Source organism: Pelophylax lessonae, assembly GCF_965119305.1.
Source record: "Pelophylax lessonae genome assembly, chromosome: 11".
Lineage (NCBI taxonomy): Eukaryota > Metazoa > Chordata > Amphibia > Anura > Ranidae > Pelophylax > Pelophylax lessonae.
The window spans coordinates 202,548,623-202,566,449 of NC_138778.1; positions in this window are offsets into that span (position 1 = coordinate 202,548,623).

Sequence of the window (17,827 nt, forward strand, 5' to 3'; positions counted from 1 at the left end):
TGTTTTGGGTCATTGTAATGCTGAAAGACCCATCCATGACCCATCTTCAGTGTTTTGGCTGAGGGAAGAAGGTTCTCATCCAAGATCTTACCATACATGGCTCCATTCATTGGCCCCTCAATGCGGCAAAGTCAGCCTGTTCCTTTAGCAGAGAAACAGCCCAAAAGCATCATATTTCCACCTCCAGGCTTGACTGTAGAGATGGTGTTCTTAGAGTCATATTCAAAATGTTTCTTCCTCCAAACACGACGAATCCCCCTCCTCAGAAATGCACATGTACAGTCCAGGGCCGGACTGGCCTACCGGGATACCGGGATGTTTCCCGGTGGGCCGTCGGCCCTGGGGCCGCTTTAAGGGTCGGCGCAGCCGCAGCGCCGCTTTAATGGCTGGCGCAGCCGCAGCGCCACTTTAAACATTGGGGCTGCCTGTGACGGTCCGTCCGTCCGTCCGATATTATCCCCGTCACGCGTGACGTCAGACGCTGTGAGCGGCATTACGTCACGACGCCGACGGGGGCGGGGCAGCTCAGCGGCTGGCGCGGCGGGGAAATAAGTGGTGGCTGAGTGAGTGGAGGGAGGCGCGCCAATGATGATCCCTCCCTCCACACTGATGACGTGCAACGCGGCCGCCACTACAACACGTGACAACAACAACATGACAGACACGCGCCGCGCCAGCCATGTGATTGAATCATGATGATGAGGTGAGCAGCCTGCCTTAGGTCAGAGAGTCAGACACACAGACAGTGGCAGCAGAGAGAGCCAGATGAGCGGCTGGCGTGCGGATTATCCTCAGAAAGAGTAAATGGGCTGGTGGGTCGGGGGGGGGGGGTGGAGACCTGGTTGGACCTCATCCTCTGTCCTCTGCACCTTGATCAGGATCAGGATTGTATTAGGGGGAGGGGGTTTGCATTGTATTAGGAGGAGGGGAACGGCATTTTATTAGGGGGAGGGGGCCGGGGGGGTCAGCAGTGTATTAGATAGTGGGAGGGGTCACCAGTATATTAGATAGCGGGGAGGGGGTCCAGCAGCGTATTAGATAGTGGGGAGGGGAGCCAGCAGCGTATTAGATAGTGGGGAGTGGTGGTCAGCAGCCTATTAGATAGCATGAAGGGGGGGGTCACCAGTGTATTAGATAGCGGGGAGGGGGGTCAGCAGTGCATTAGATAGCGGGGAGGGGGTCAGCAGTGTATTAGTTAGTGGGGAGGGGGGCCAGCTGGATTGTTCCTAGAGCCTGTGGCCTCCCAGCTGGGCTGTCCCTGGAGCCTGTGCCACTCTCACAGCCCCCCCCCCCCCCCCCCAACAAGGAGTAAGAGAAGAAATAAAAAGAGAGATGAAAAGTGGGGGATGAACAAAGAAAAAGGGAGAGAAAGAATAAGAGAACAAGAAAGCTGGATAGAGAGAGATGGGGGGGTAACAAGAAATTAGGATAGAGAGAGATAAAAGGGAAAGAAACGAGAACAAAGAGAAGGGGTAGTAAATCCTAAAGTGTACCATAAGGGGTTTTAATTCTGTATGAGTGGTAGGGACCCAGAAAGCACTAAATGTCCGCTGGTTAGGGGCGCAAATTTACTTGCCTTGGGTGCTGACAACTCACGCTACGCCACTGGGGCTGGTATGAAATTATTTCCAGGGCTGGTTTTTATTCCCAGTCCGGCCCTGGTACAGTCATGCCAATGAACATCTAAATGATTCAGAGAAGGATTGGGAGAAAGTGCTGTGGTCAGATGAGACCAGAATTTAGCTCTTTTGCATTAATTCAACTCGTGTTATTGGAGGAAGAAAAATGCTGTGCTTTTTCTGGATTTTGGTTGATAGTTTGTCTCTAGCATTTAAAATACACCTATGATAAAGATTATAGACCCTTCATTTCTTTGTAAGTGGGCAAACATACACAATCTGCAGGAGATCAAATCATTATTTTCCCTACTGTATGTGTTTGAATTGGTATGAACCAAAATCTTTATGGAATATTTTCATCATTTTAATGCCAAGAATCAAGGCTGTTCTGAAGTGGTTCATCTCTAGTACTATATAGCTGTAAAGAAAGAAATCACTGAGTGTATATTTAGTGTTTCTCCATACAAATCAACTAAAAGCCCAGTTTTTGCAAGTAAACATTAAGGCGTTACTAAACCCACAACAGTAAAACCAGTCTGTATATGCAGTAAAACATGCTTGTTATATTTACTGTGGAACCCAATGGGTAATCCTCTACATTGTGTAAAAAGACAGTTTGATCCTTTCTTCAACTGTCCCCAATCCATCTCCTGATAGTACAGAGCCTTGGAGGCACTCTGCACATGCTCAGTTTGGTATGTATTGCTAAAGAGTTTTTTTTTGGGAGGGGCATGTGATCAGCACAGGGCCAATAAGCACTGTCCAGACAGAAAGTCAGGGGTCATGCATCCTCATAGGACAGTCAGAGGAAAATAAAAACTCCCCCTACAAGCTTTAACCAATGCTCGGCCAGATATTGATAGAAGTCACAAGACTGCTATATACTGCTGTTGAGAAAAGGTATTTAGCAGTTTAGATTTACTAAAACTTAGCATTTCCATGTTCTGTGTACTGTGGGAGACCAGATATAGTAAATGCAGGCTCCTGGGTTTAATGACACTTTAAATCTCTTGCACTGGTTGCTAAAATTGGGCCATCTGTGCCTGATTCCTGATTGTCAAGCTCATGAATTCTGCAGTAGAGATGGGCTCAGGCGTGTTCGAGTCCTCACATGCCTGATCCCGTCAGTAAGCCGACAATGCACTCTGCTAATAACAGGCAGTGAAACATTTCTTGGTCAGCAGCTGCACAGATCAGAAAATGTCTCACTGCCTGTGATTAGCCAAGTGCAGTGTAGGCTTCCTTGTGTTATCGGGCACGTGGGGACTCGAATACGTCCAAGCCCATCTCTAATCTGCAGTCTTTATTTGCTCATCAGTGTAGTAATACTTCAGCTCACTGCTATAGGAAACAGATTGGGGTGCATACAAGGTTCTAGTGTGCACTGGACACAAATTAACAGGGACAGGGTGAAACCATGCACAGTCTGTCCCAAACATCATCCCTCCCTCCATAGACCTGTGTTATGTGTACAAAAGCCTCTGCCCTTCATAAAATAGAAGACTTTACTGTCCTTCAGATAGGCATCAAGGCAGGGTGTATGTACCAACCATCAATTTCTATGGGGCTTGACAAAAAAGAAAACATAAAGTGAACATTAACATGAAGGGTATGTATAAAAACTGTTCCATTTTGCCCATAGCTGCCTATCAGATGTTTTCTTACCGACAGCTGGAACCAAACTGATTGCCCTGAGATGTTTGCATACAGACTTGAGTAGGGTAGTTCATATCCCAACTGTTTAACTATATTACCTGAATCAGTACCCAACACCACCCCCTTTACCTTTAAATGACAACACTAACTCAGCATTTGAATTAAATGGCCGGTTCGGCCTTTTATTAAACAAAACCATAAATAACAGAAAAACATAAAACAGTCAAACCAATCCAGTTCAAAGAATGGTTGCAGATCCTTGACGATACCATCTTCCACAACTTTGGAGTCTGTGGTACCATTAAGTTAGGTTCTGTCCCCAGTCACCAAAACACGGCCTTGAGGACTATCCTAACTGACCACAGACCCCTACCACCTTACACTACCTGGTAGGTCTAGACTGAACCAGACCAACCATAGGACTCCATACCTGAGATGGGTCCCACCATTTTATCATTCGACCCCAAGTTTTGGACCCTCGTCAAGGACCCCAACTGCCACAGCCGCACTATGTGAAACCTTACACTTGTGCCCGCCACCACACCCAGAAAGCCCACTGGATACCATCCTTCAATCCCAAGGCCCACAGGTCAATACTCACCTCATCGAGATGCACTCTATCCCCTCTCAGGTACAACCATGTGTCCGTCTCCAGCTCCAAATGCCTAACCACTAATCCACCATTTCTAGCAATGAATCTGCCCACCTCCTTATTCACCTTTATCCGAGCATTATTTAACTTCTCCACCAACCTGGCCCCTCTCTATGCAGTGCGGGCCACCATATCTGACCATACTTTGATCATGTCAGGGAAGGAAGACCTAAGTTGCAGGAAGTCCAGTTTCACATCCCTAATCAGTTCCCTCATAAAACATAGACCTAAGTCGTTCCCATGAGCATGTAAGACCAAAACATCCGGCGGTCTTTCCAGCCGGAGAAATAAGTGAACCTCAGGTAAGACCCTCTTCCAGAGTATCCCTGGCACCTCAATCCATCTAACCATGCCCTCCTCTCTTGAAACTCCTAACTGCCATCCATTGGGCCTAAGCTCCACCCTCTTTGCCCCCCAGAGTGCTTCGGAATCCAGATGAGACACCGGGGAAAATCTGTAAAGACATAAAGATGACCATGCACCAACTGTACCGGTAGTTCCGGCAACAAACAACATAAATAACCTTCCTCTCTGGGCTGCACATTCAGAAATTGTTCCATTGCTAAGACTGGACAAAGCTGAGTGCTAATGCCCCTAAACAAGTCAACCTGCACTCCCTTGCCTCTCTGGTCAGTCTTGAATCACCTAATCCAGAGCTTTACTGACGAGGCAAAACACAGCATCCCTCACCAACATTCCCCCCAGAACTCTCCTGGATGGGCTAACCAGCTTGCTAATCCGGAAAGCACCAAAAAAAGACCACCAAAAAAGTGGCCCGAAACAAAGTCACCTGATAAGTTGATGAACAAACCATAGGCAAACGGTCCAGCACTGAACTCAGTACTGAAAAGGAAACTGGTCGCCTAGAATTACAACTACGCCTTCCCCTCCGGTAACCCTTAACCACTTGCTGACCGCCGCACGACTATATACTGCGGCATTCAGCCCCCTACAGGCAAAGTGATGTATGGGTACGTTGCTCGCCCACAAGCCTGTAGGGGGCAAGCGCCCCTGCTCGTTCCCTGCCTAGCCCGCGCATATGACCGGCGGCTCCGATATCTGCTGGCCACTCGCGATCTCCCTTTAAGGTGTGCCCCCAATGGTCCTTCGAAGCATACATATACCTCACATTTTGCCCAGTCAGCTAACCGCACCTTTTCCACTTCCTTGCCTACATCCTTCGAAGTCTCAGCGGTGATCACTACAGCTGCCACTATTTCCCCGTCTGTTTGTGTGCCCGCGACTACCGCCACTGGCGTCACCGACGGAGCTCTTAAAGGGGCACAAATGTTACTGGAAAACTTCTCCCTTCCCTGACTAACCCAGAGGCCCCTGCCACCCTGACCCGGTACCCGCCACCTGCTCTTAGGCCCCATGATTTCCAGCCCCAGCCCCACCAACACAACAGAAGAAAAACAAGACAAAGCAGAAACAGTACACTCACTGGGCTGCACTGGGCAGGAAGCCACACCAGCTGTCATTCCGGATGCCCTCGTTGCCTCCAGGGTCTCCATTTCCAGCTCAGAGCAGACCTCTGCCTGTCCGTGGAGCTGCTGTCCCTTGCCAGCTGACCGACTCCTCATCCTGGACACTACGTGCTGCTCCTGCGTTGGGGTACCCTGAGGGCTTAAGAATTGGCCGCTGCAGCTCTGTCTTCCTCTGATGATGTCATCAGCTGGTGCCGCCACCCTCTCCTCCATTTTGGTCGCCTTGCCCCGAACTGGACATATAGGCGTTTCCCCTCGATCGCCGGGCTCCCCCAGCAGAGGAGCCGGATATCCCATGCCGCTGTTCTCCCGCACAATGAGGGTCGCCGGCCGCACCCAGAGACAAGCCCCACCGAGCTGACATGCCAACCGGCTCATTGCCAGCAGTGACAGATGCCCACAACTGGGACCGGACTACAGATGAGGGGACCGTGGCTTCAGCATGGTGAGCTTCTCCCTCCTGTGGGCTCTGCCTTAGATGGGAATTCCTCCCAGGACCACCACCCGCAGTAGCAGGCAATTGCTTAGCAAGTGGGCCTGGGGGTCCTCTGGGCTAATGCGCAGCGAAGGCCAAGACTTCCGAGCCCGTGTTAGTGGCAGGCCCTGGCTGACGGGGGTGTCCTGCCCGAACCCCTGGCAGTGAAGCTGCTACCTGGCTCTTTACCCATTCAGGGCCATGTGCAGCAGAATCTCTGAGCTGATTTAATAAAAGCTCCAACTCACTCATTGTTCTCTCTCAACAGGCCCAAAACGCAGGAGATGGCCAGACAGACGTTTCTCCTATGATCTCCAGTCTGCAAGTGAAGCCCCTTCACTCCTCCCCTCCAACTACTCTCTATCCTGCTCCTCCCCATCACCTCCTCTGCTCTGCCAGTAAGATAAGAGTCCTGACCTCTCATATCCCAACAACTAATTTAACCCCCTACTGCCTGGTTTTCCTTTCACCCTGTCATGTATGCCCTATGCTTTTAATTTCCTTCAAGCTCCGGGTATGTCTTTATATATGACTCTGAGCTCCTCTTTCTTAAACCATGTCCTGTCATTGAAAGGGTAAACCAGGAAATAGGAGGCTTCCTGTGCTTGAACACAGAAAAACAATAAATTAGTCATTAGGCCTGAAAGCCCTGGAGATATGCAAGCTGCCCTTAGGCTGGTTACACACAGCTATGATTTCTGCCGTTCTGCTCCTTGGGCTTAACAAGACAAATCCCTCGATTCTGCAGTGGCGGCCAGCACCTGTGGCTTCCTGAATTACAGAACAGTGACTGCATCTGAATAGATTCATTTTCTGCCTGGCTCCTTCTCCAAAAGTCAGTTGAGAAATCAATTGTTTTCAAGCCGGTTGATGCCGACAAGGCCATCCATGGAGCAACCCAAGTTTCGTCATATTCTGCATCGATCCACCAAAATTTGCTCCATGTATGGCCAGGTTTTCCTCAACTAGATAAGATCATTGGTGTGCGCAACCTATTGCATTAGGGTGTGCACCCCAGAACATAAACACACGCTAATTTAGTTTTGTTACATTCGTAGTAAAATTTGTTTAGTGCCTATCAGCAGAGCAGTGGACAATGTCATTAGAGCAGAGATTGGTGTCAGAAGGGCAGTGGAATGTGTCAGTAGTTTTTATTTTTATAATTTTTTCAATTTCATTTTTTTAGAATTTTATTTCTTTCATTATTTCTTTTTTTTTTTTTTTACAATATTTTTTATTATTTAAAAAAAGCATTATTAAGGAGCCCTGTTGGGAGTCTTTGGTGAAATATCAAGGGTCTAAACAGAGAGAAAGAGACCAAGGACAGAGTTTCCCCAGTCCCTTTCTCTGCAGCCTCAATTGCACTGGTCAGTGCTCTGTGCTGAGCTGCTACCTGTTCATTCACAAACTGAAGCATAGTAAACATTTACATTCCACGCATCCTTTACTTTACTGGTAGTGTTTTAGATACAGTAAAGATCAGAGTGAAGGAGCCTTTTAAATATATCTAAAGCCAAAATGTTATTTTAGCTACTTTACCCCTGGACCAATTCTGACATTCCTCTCCTACATATAAAAATCATCATTTTTTTTTGCTATAAAATGACTTAGAACCTCCAAACACAATATATATGGTATATTTTAAGTACGAAAATGGTGGGTGTTGCAATATTGCAATATTTGCGCAGCGTTTTTTCAAACAGAAACTTATTGGAAAAAATACACTTTAATGAATTTTAGTGCACACAAACACAATATAATACCCAATTTTCTGGTAATATATAAAAGATGATGTCACGCCGAGTAAAAAGATACCCAACACGCTTTAAAAATCCTAAAAATCTCTATAGGCCACGCTTGGCATAGCATGGGCCGTGACAGGTCCTCGTTATGAAGAGCTCTGGGGTCTTTTAGATCTAGTCTGATGGAGACTGGTGGGTGTATCCCAACAATATGGCCAGGACCCTTCCAGAGTCTGGGGTGGCACTGCCATGTCAGCTCATAGCAGGCAATAGCACATTTTTGCATTTACAGTACATAGTTACATAGTTAGTCAGGTTGAAAAAAGACTCAAGTCCATCTAGCTCAACCAATAGGAAACAAAAAAAGAAAACCCAACCATACAATCCCATATACACAATCCTATATACACAGTCGATCCAGAGGAAGGTGAAAAACCCCAGCAAAGCATGATCATTTTGGCTTCTGTCCCCCCAGCCAGCCTGCCCACCACTTGTAAGGGTTCAGTATTCTTAGATATGCCCGAGTCTAGTCCCGGCATTTTCTGCATCTTCTGTCTACTTCTGTCCCCGCCTACTGGACCACCCACATCCTGTAAGGCTTTATCATTAATAAATCGGCCTGGGTTTAGTCCTGGCATTTTCCCTCAGCTTCTTTCCCAGCCCACTCGCCGGCTGGCAAGTCGCTGAGAGCCTGAGCCAGCTGCTCTCACCCCACCACAGGCCTGCGCTCCAGTGAGCACTGAAGGGGCAGAGCAGAGAGCCAACAACTGACAGTCACTGCTTTCTCCAAACTGAAGGCTGAGAACTGAGTGATCAGCAGTCTTTGATCGCCTGGTCTAATGGCAGCGAGGGACAGATGCAGCATCGGACCATCCACCTAGGTGAGTATAAATGTTTTTTTTAACCCATACTTTTATTTTAAGCTGCATAGTCAGCAGCTGGGGGTGTACAGATGCCACAGCCACAATCATTTGATTTGCAGCTGCGGCAGGAGTTACACCCCCTGCTACTTTGTGTATGCGCTACCATCTGCCAAATGCAACCCATTCAAGTGAATGGTGCCACACTGCATATGTCAGCGGAGACATGTCCTCCGACACCCGCTGCTATCCAATCCGATCCTGTCCGTGAAATCCAGACAGATGGATACCCTATTTTCCATCCGTCTGGAGGATCGGATAGGATCAGATGAGAACGGGGCTCTGACAGCTCAGTCTCTGCACACAGAGAGGAGACGGAGCTGTCATCCACCTGCTCAGCAGGGATCGGTGGATCGATCCCCGCTGAGCAAAACGCACCATCCGTTTGAAAGGAGCCTTAATCTTTTTTTAGTGTGGTAGTCTGAACTCTCCACATTACTCCTGACCCTTGCACCATGTGTCAGACACTCATGACCTAGAGTAGAGTAGGTTCAGATTTTATTTAGCCATATACCTTTAAGCCCTTCCCAATGTTACAGCAATTTGGCCAAGCCTACCACTGCTACGCACACCACATTACATCACTCAATGTGCCCCAGGTCTTTCACACACCTACCAACGCCCTTTCCGAGAAAAGTGACTGCAGGCTAACTTCCATCAGAAGGAGCAGGCACCTTGAAAGCTGCTGGAGATAGGAGTTTGCTCTCTCCTCCTTCCAATAGCAGCCTAATGTAGACAGGAGAGAGAGGGCACCCGCTGAGAACACGCCTCAATCTCAGCGCGGGTGCCGCTGGGGAGTGATGGCAGACTGACACCCTCCTGTCTCCCTTTGTCATGTGACATATTGCATGATCGGAGAGGGAAAGATGTAGCAGCCGCCTTCATTGCCAGTGGGTGCCACTCTGAGACTGAGGTGTCAACTGTACACATGGGGGGGGGAGGTGCAGTTTGCCATCTGTGCCCTTGTCGCTTGTCCCTGCACTGCTGGCCAGAACCACCTCTGGAGGGAGTCTATTCCACATTTTCACAGCTCTTACTGTAAAGAAACCTTTCTGTATTTGGAGACGAAATCTCATCTAAACATAAAGAGTGCCCCCTTGTCCTCTGTGATTTACTGTAGGTCAGTGAAACAACCTTTGAACTCCCAATCATTTTAGAGGTGTTAAAAAACAATGGTTCCCCTAATAAAAATAAATTTAAAAAAACAATTGTTCCCTTAAACAGGACTTGTTATTTAGAGAGAACATAGCTTCACTGGGCATAATAAAACAAATATACCTTTGTCATATACATATCTCCCAACATTTTGAGATGGGAACGAGAGACACCTATTAGCAAAAGTATGTAGACATAGGACACACCCCCTTAACCACTTCTGGACCGGAAAATTTTCCCCTTTAACCACTTAAGCCCCGGAGGATTTGGCTGCTAAACGACCAGGGGGTATTTTGCGATTCGGCACTGCGTGACTTTAACGGACAATTGCGCGGTCGTGCGATGCTGTACCTAAACGAATTTGGCGTCCTTTTTTTCCCACAAACAGAGCTTTCTTTTGGCGCTATTTGATCACCTGTGCGATTTTTTGATCACGCGCTATAAACAAAAAAAGAGCGTCAATTTTGCAAAAATAGCAATATTTTTCCCTTTTTTTTATATGAAATTCCCCCCAAAAAAAATGTAAAAATCAAAATTTTTTAACATTTTCGGCCAATTTGTTTTATGCTACCTATGTTTGGTAAAAAAAAATCGCAAAAAGCGTATTTTGATTGGTTTGCGCAAAAGTTATTGCGTTTACTGACTAAGGGAAAGATTTTTGTCATTTTTGTTGTTTTTTTTTTTAACGCGTAATGGCGGCGATCTGCGATTTTTTTTGCGGTACTGCGACATTGCGGCGGACAGATCGGACCCTTGACTGACATTTTTGACACTTTTGGGGTAACCAGTGACATTTCTACAGTAATCAGTGCTATATATATGCACTGTTACTGTAAAAATACACTGGTAGTGAAGGGGTTAACTTTATTTGAGAGGGAGGGGCTGTGTGTGTCCCTAGGGGCGTGATTCTTACTGTGATTGGCTGTGGCTTCAGCTGTATGCAGAGTGATCAACGGATCTACATAGTAGATCCATATGATCAGCTCTCATACAGAGGGGAGAATGACAGGCAGCTTGTTTACACAAGCTGCCTGACTTTCTCCCTCTCCCCCGCAGAGTGGCCGGCGGACATCGGGTCCGCCGGTCACACGCGCGGGGGGGTCCGTGACCACGCGGGAGCGGGAGCGCGCCTCCGGCGGCGCGCGCTCGCTCCCTAGACCCTCACAAGCAAGCAACGTAGCCCTACGTCACTTTGCCTGTGAGGGGCTGACCGCCGACGTAGATCGGCGTGCGGCGGTCGGCAAGTGGTTAATGACCATTAAAGGACCTATTTTGTGATTCGCCACTGCGTTACTTTAACTAACAATTGCACGGTCGTGCGATGCTGTACCCAAATAAAATTGATGTCCTTTTTTTTGATCACCTGTGCGATTTTTTTTTTTTGTGCTATAAACAAAAAAAGAGCGACAATTCTGAGAAAAAAAAACTATATTTTTCACTTTCTGCTATATAACATTCCCAAAAAGAAAATTTAAAAATCAACATTTTTTAACATTTTAGGCCAATTTGTTTTCTGCTACACATTTTTGGTAAAAAAAAAATTGCAATAAGTGTATTTTGATTGGTTTGCGCAAAAGTTACCGTGTCTACTATCTATGGGAAATATTTATGTCATTTTTATTGTTTTTTTTTTTTATTAGTAATGGTGGCAATCTGCGATTTTTTGCGGGACTGTGACATTGCGGCGGACAGATCGGACCCCTGACTGACATTTTTGACACTTTTGGGGTTACCAGTGACATTACTACAGTAATCAGTGCTATACATATGCACTGTTACTGTAAAAATGACACTGGCAGTGAAGGGGTTAACTTTTTTTGAGAGGGAGGGGTTAAATGTGTGATTGGTTGTGGCTTGAGGTGTAAGAACAGTGATCAACAGTCCTACATAGTAGAACCGTGTGATCACTATTCTTACACAGGGGAGAATGACAGGCGGCTTTGTTTACATTAGCCGCCTGCCTTTCTCCCGGTGTAACGGACGATCGCGAGTGCCCGGCGGACATCGGGTCCACCGGGTACACGCGCGGGGGGGTCCGTGACCGAGCGGGAGTGCGCCTCCGGCGGCACGCGCTCGCTCCCCAGAGCCTCACAGGCTAGCGACGTAGCCCTACGTCGCTTTGCCTGTGAGGGGCTGACCGCCGCCATAAATAGTAGTGCGGCGGTCGGCAAGTGATTAAAAGCCTTTATAGATTACAAGTTCAGAGTTACACAGAAGGTCTGGTGCTAGAATTATTGCTTTTGCTTTGACATTTGCGAGGATACCTCACATGACGCGTGTGTTCACATTTGCGTGTAAGTAGTCAGTGGCGCTCTAAAATTTGTTTTATTTTATTATTTATTATTTTTTTTTTTTTTTTAACACTGTACTTTTTTTGGTTTGGGCAAAAGTTACCGCGTCTACTAACTATGGGAAATATTTATGTCATTTTTATTGTTTTTTTTTTTTTTATTAGTAATGGTAGCAATCTGCGATTTTTTGCGGGACTGTGACATTGCGGCGGACAGATCGGACCCCTGACTGACATTTTTTACACTTTTGGGGTGACCAGTGACATTACTGCAGTAATCAGTGCTAAATATATGCACTGTTACTGTCATAATGACACTGGCAGGGAAGGGGTCAACACTGTGGGTTAAATGTGAGACTAGGGGAGTGATTCTAACTGTTGGGGGGGGGCGTGGCTTATGAAATGATCATAGAGACCTGTGATCCTATATCGAAGGATCACAGGCGCTCTGTGATCATTCCAGGGAGAAGAACGGTCAGCTGTGTTTACAACAGCTGACCGTTCTTCTCTCTCAGCGGGGAGCGATCGCGGGTGTCAGGAGGAAAGAGGGACCGAGGGATGTTGTTGCAAATCAGGGACAGTGCCGCCTTGTCCCCCCACTCTGCGACAGTGCGACACAGGATGTTCCCAGATAGGGTGTCCAGGGGGGGGGACAACACCCCTTTATTTCAAATAACCTTAGTGAACAACTTAGTGTTTAAAGCGGAGTTCCGGCCTCAAATACCTTTTTTAACTAAAAATACCCCTATAATACTAATCCATCGCCCTTTACAGAACGGCTATTCTCATACTTATAAGGTGTACAGTATTGGATTTTAGTCAAAATCTTACTTTTAAAAACGCTGTCTGGGCGCGGCCATCTTGGATGTGGGCATCTGAAGCCGCAGTGTAATCAGCAGTGTCCTTCTTCCTGATTCCAGGGAGTGTTCTGGGAGTTCTTCCTGATTCCAGAGAGTGTTCTGGGAGTCCTTCCTGATTCCAGTGAGTGTTCTGGGAGTTCTTCCTGATTCCAGAGAGTGTTCTGGGAGTTCTTCCTGATTCCAGAGAGTGTTCTGGGAGTTCTTCCTGATTCCAGAGAGTGTTCTGGGAGCTCTTCCTGATTCCAGGGAGTGTTCTGGGAGTTCTTCCTGATTCCAGAGAGTGTTCTGGGAGTTCTTCCTGATTCCAGAGAGTGTTCTGGGAGCTCTTCCTTATTCCAGAGAGTGTTCTGGGAGTTCTTCCTGATTCCAGAGAGTGTTCTGGGAGTTCTTCCTGATTCCAGAGAGTGTTCTGGGAATTCTCCCTGATTCCAGGGAGTGTTCTGGGAGTTCTTCCTGATTCCAGAGAGTGTTCTGGGAATTCTCCCTGATTCCAGGGAGTGTTCTGGGAGTTCTTCCTGATTCCAGAGAGTGTTCTGGGAGTTCTTCCTGATTCCAGGGAGTGTTCTGGGAGTTCTTCCTGATTCCAGAGAGTGTTCTGGGAGTTCTTCCTGATTCCAGAGAGTGTTCTGGGAGTTCTTCCTGATTCCAGAGAGTGTTCTGGGAGCTCTTCCTGATTCCAGGGAGTGTTCTGGGAGTTCTTCCTGATTCCAGAGAGTGTTCTGGGAGTTCTTCCTGATTCCAGAGAGTGTTCTGGGAGCTCTTCCTTATTCCAGAGAGTGTTCTGGGAGTTCTTCCTGATTCCAGAGAGTGTTCTGGGAGTTCTTCCTGATTCCAGGGAGTGTTCTGGGAGTTCTTCCTGATTCCAGGGAGTGTTCTGGGAGTTCTTCATGATTCCAGGGAGTGTTCTGGGAGTTCTTCCTGATTCCAGGGAGTGTTCTGGGAGTTCTTCCTGATTCCAGGGAGTGTGCTGGGAGTTCTTCCTGATTCCAATGAGTGTTCTGGGAGTTCTTCCTGATTCCAGGGAGTGTTCTGGGAGTTCTTCCTGATTCCAGAGAGTGTTCTGGGAGTTCTTCCTGATTCCAGAGAGTGTTCTGGGAGTTCTTCCTGATTCCAGAGAGTGTTCTGGGAGCTCTTCCTGATTCCAGAGAGTGTTCTGGGAGTTCTTCCTGATTCCAGAGAGTGTTCTGGGAGTTCTTCCTGATTCCAGAGAGTGTTCTGGGAGTTCTTCCTGATTCCAGAGAGTGTTCTGGGAGCTCTTCCTGATTCCAGAGAGTGTTCTAGGAGTTCTTCCTGATTCCAGGGAGTGTTCTGGGAGTTCTTCCTGATTCCAGGGAGTGTTCTGGGAGTTCTTCCTGATTCCAGGGAGTGTTCTGGGAGTTCTTCCTGATTCCAGGGAGTGTTCTGGGAGTTCTTCCTAATTCTAGCCTCCTGGGAGTGATGACAAACAGCTCCCAGGATGCAATGCAAAGGCGGAAGTGATGTCGGTGGCTGCGGCCACAGAGGGGGGAGAAGGAGGAAGTACAATCAAAAATGCCCTGAAAATAAGGTAAGGGACCCCCAAAAAAAATTGAAAATGCCCAATTGTTGATCAGCATAGCGAGCACTCCAGGAATCACTAAAGTTGCAAAATAGGCCGGAACTCCGCTTTAAGTTTGAATAAAGTTCACTGTTCTGTGCCTTGATATGTACTATGTAACAACAACTCTGCTTCAATGTAACTCTGTATCTTATTCTTTATAAACTTAATAAAATTAATTGTTTTAAATCAGAGACTGTCCCTTGAAATCAGGGACAGTTGGGAGCCATGCATACGTAAGCTTCTGCTTTGATGGGTGTGTTATGTAAATTGCAAATCTAAAAAAGGAAAGTGAAAGTAGAAAGACGTCCATATAATCGTGTTGCAATAGTTTCAGGAATTAAGTTCTTGTTTTCTCTCGAACAGGAACAGCGACACTTCATTCTGCGGGAAAAGATATTTCTTCTTTGCAAATAACTTTTGAAACTTTTTTAAACGGACAAATACCAGGTAAGCGTATCTCTGGTTAATATTCCACCTAATGTCTATAGATGACGTCTGCCTTACAGGGAGATGGCTTCCTTCCTCCTCTTCTCTTTGCTGCACCAGCATAGGAAAATAGTTTGTGATCCTTATTGTTAGATTAGAGGGTGGAGGTGATCTAGTTGTGTGATCCTGTAGTAGGAATAGTGGGGGAACATTCTGCTCAGGTGTTTATTCAAGAACCAGTATACAGAAGTCACACCTTTCGTGCCAAGCCTAAGGTGACTGTAGCCATATTAGTGCTCTTGCAGCAACACAGGTAAAGCCGCATTAAACCCAAAAGTAAACATTTATTATAGTGCAGCTTACCAATGCTTAGATGTGATGGCTGCATTATGCCTCGTACACACGATCAGATATTTAGAAGAAAAAAATTGTTTTCGAATTGATCGCACAATAATCTGGCCGTTAGTACACAGCTTTTGACAGCGGATCATGACAGTTCGTCCAACAAAATCCGAAGGGACATACACAAAAACTTTTCTCTTACGATAGCCTAGCGCATTGCTCCAAACTGTCCCTGATTTTGAGGGACTGTCCCTGATTTTGAGGGACTGTCCCTGATTTTGAGGGACTGTCCCTGATTTTGAGGGACTGTTCCTGATTTGGAACAAAGTCCTTCTGTCCCTCTTTCCTCCACATTTGTCCCTCATTTTGGTCTGATCTATATAATAGTTTATAAAATGCACTATTTATCTATAAGAAAGTGTTTCCCAGGGCTAAACCTTTCATTCAATTTCTATATTGCTGCATTTGTAAATTTCAATAGCCAATATAATAGACCAGTAGCGGTAAAAAAACACTAGTGGGTTTAAATACTCTTTTTTTTCCCCTACAATACTCCTTTAAGGGGGCGTGGTGGGGGGTGTGTCCTATGCCTACATAGGTTTGCTAATTGGTGTCCCTCCTTCCCATCTCAGAAAGTTGGGAGGTATGGCCTAGCGAACAACAATCGTTTAATCAATACAGTATGCATTTGCTAAAAATCGATAGACAAATGGCACTTTTCCACTGCAAGTACCGTCTCGGCTCTACTCGGCCCTGCTTGGCCCGGTTTGCTTTTCCACTGCTGGTACCGCATGGTACGGTGTTGGAACGGTTCGGTACAGTACGGTACGGTATAGGTTTACTTTTCCACTAAAGTAGTACTAAAGTTAAGTGGGTGGGATAACAACGGGGTGGGTGGGATTCTCTGACCAATCAGTGGCTAGTAGTGACTGCATGCAAAGGATTGTGGGATATGGTACCGGGTATGGTACCTTTTGGAACCACAGTCGAGGTGGTACTGTTTTTGAGAGCCATACCGTTCGGTTCCATGCAGTGGAAAAGCGCCGCCGTACAGTACCGTACGTACCGTACCGTACCGAACCGTTCCTACACCATACCATGCGGTACCAGCAGTGGAAAAGCACAAAAGTGAGCCGAACCGTTCGGTTCCATGCAGTGGAAAAGCGCCAAAAGACCACGCATGATCGGAAACACTAAAATAACCCGGAAGGAGATGGGAGAACGTAAACAATGTTCCAACCGCGAAACATATGCTATCACAATGTCTCTCAACGTTCGGTCGGTACTTTTAAAATACAGTGTAACGGATCAACTGGCACCCCGACTGGGTACCTCCGTTGACGGATGCTACTAGTGCTTACAGAGGGCTCCAAGCACTCCACCAGACACCATAACCACTGCAGACCCCATGAACTACTGCAGCTTGGTTGGGGTCTCGCCGTCTCCTACCTACCCTGGACCTACAACAAGGCTCCTGGTTCCAGTGGGTGAACCTCTCTTTCCCCAGAGAGTGAAGCAGGAAAAGGAACAAGCTCTTACAAGAGTTTAGTGATTATTCAACGGAGTATGAAGAGCATAGCAATCCCTTGTAGCAGATTCCCCCAATAAGAGACAGGTCTCTAGATTGAGGGTGAAGTAGAACTCAAGGTTTAATGGTACAGCTGCTCTTTTATACAGTTTTCCCCCGCAAGGTTACTGCCCAGGTGCACCTTGGACAGAGGGACTTTGTACCAAATCAGGGACAGTCCCTCCAAATCAGGGACAGTTGGGAGCTATGACGTAGGTAGTATTATACCCACATTGAGCAGAACAAAATAAATATTCCCCAGTAAACTATTTGTTAATATTCTTACCCCAGGACATCCGGTTTACAAATTTCAGTGCTGCTGGCTCCTGTTCTTTTTTTGTGCTGCTTCCCTGAATGTCCAGGCTTCAAAGGAGACAATTGACAGTGGATGGTGCAGTCCACAGTCAGCCTGTTAGTTTGGAAGAGGGAGGAGTGGGGTGGTGCCTTGCCAACCTAGGCTATGGGGCTGTGTGTTTCTATTGATGCACACAGTGTAGTGAGGCAAGTCTAGTCCCAGCATGAATGGTTGGCACCATATGATACTGCAAGAGAAAGGAGCCACCCTGAACCAGAAAACCTGGGGCAGCGGTCATGGCACTAGCTAAACGGGAACATAGACAAGGATTAAAAGATAAAGAAGCTGGATACTTAGTAAGTTAAAGTAATTGCAAAGTCTCATTTTTTTTAAAATAACAAACATGTTATACTTACCTGCTCTGTGCAGTAAGTTTTGCACAGAGCAGCCTGGATCCTCCTCTTTTTGGGTCCCTCTTCAGGGCTCCTGGTCCCTCCCTCCTGTTGAGTGCCACCACAGAAAGCAGCTTGCTATGGGGGGCGCCCGAGTCAAGTCACAGCTCCCTGTGTCTATCTTGATTGGCTAAATGATTTTGATTGACAGCAGCAGGAGCCAATCGCACCATGCTGTCTCAGCCAATGAGGTGGGGAGTCCCGGACAGCTTAGACACTCCTGCAACATCGCATGATAAAGACGAGCTCAGGTAAGTATTAGGGGCGGCTGAGGGGGACTGCTGCACACAGATTTTTTTATCTTAATGCG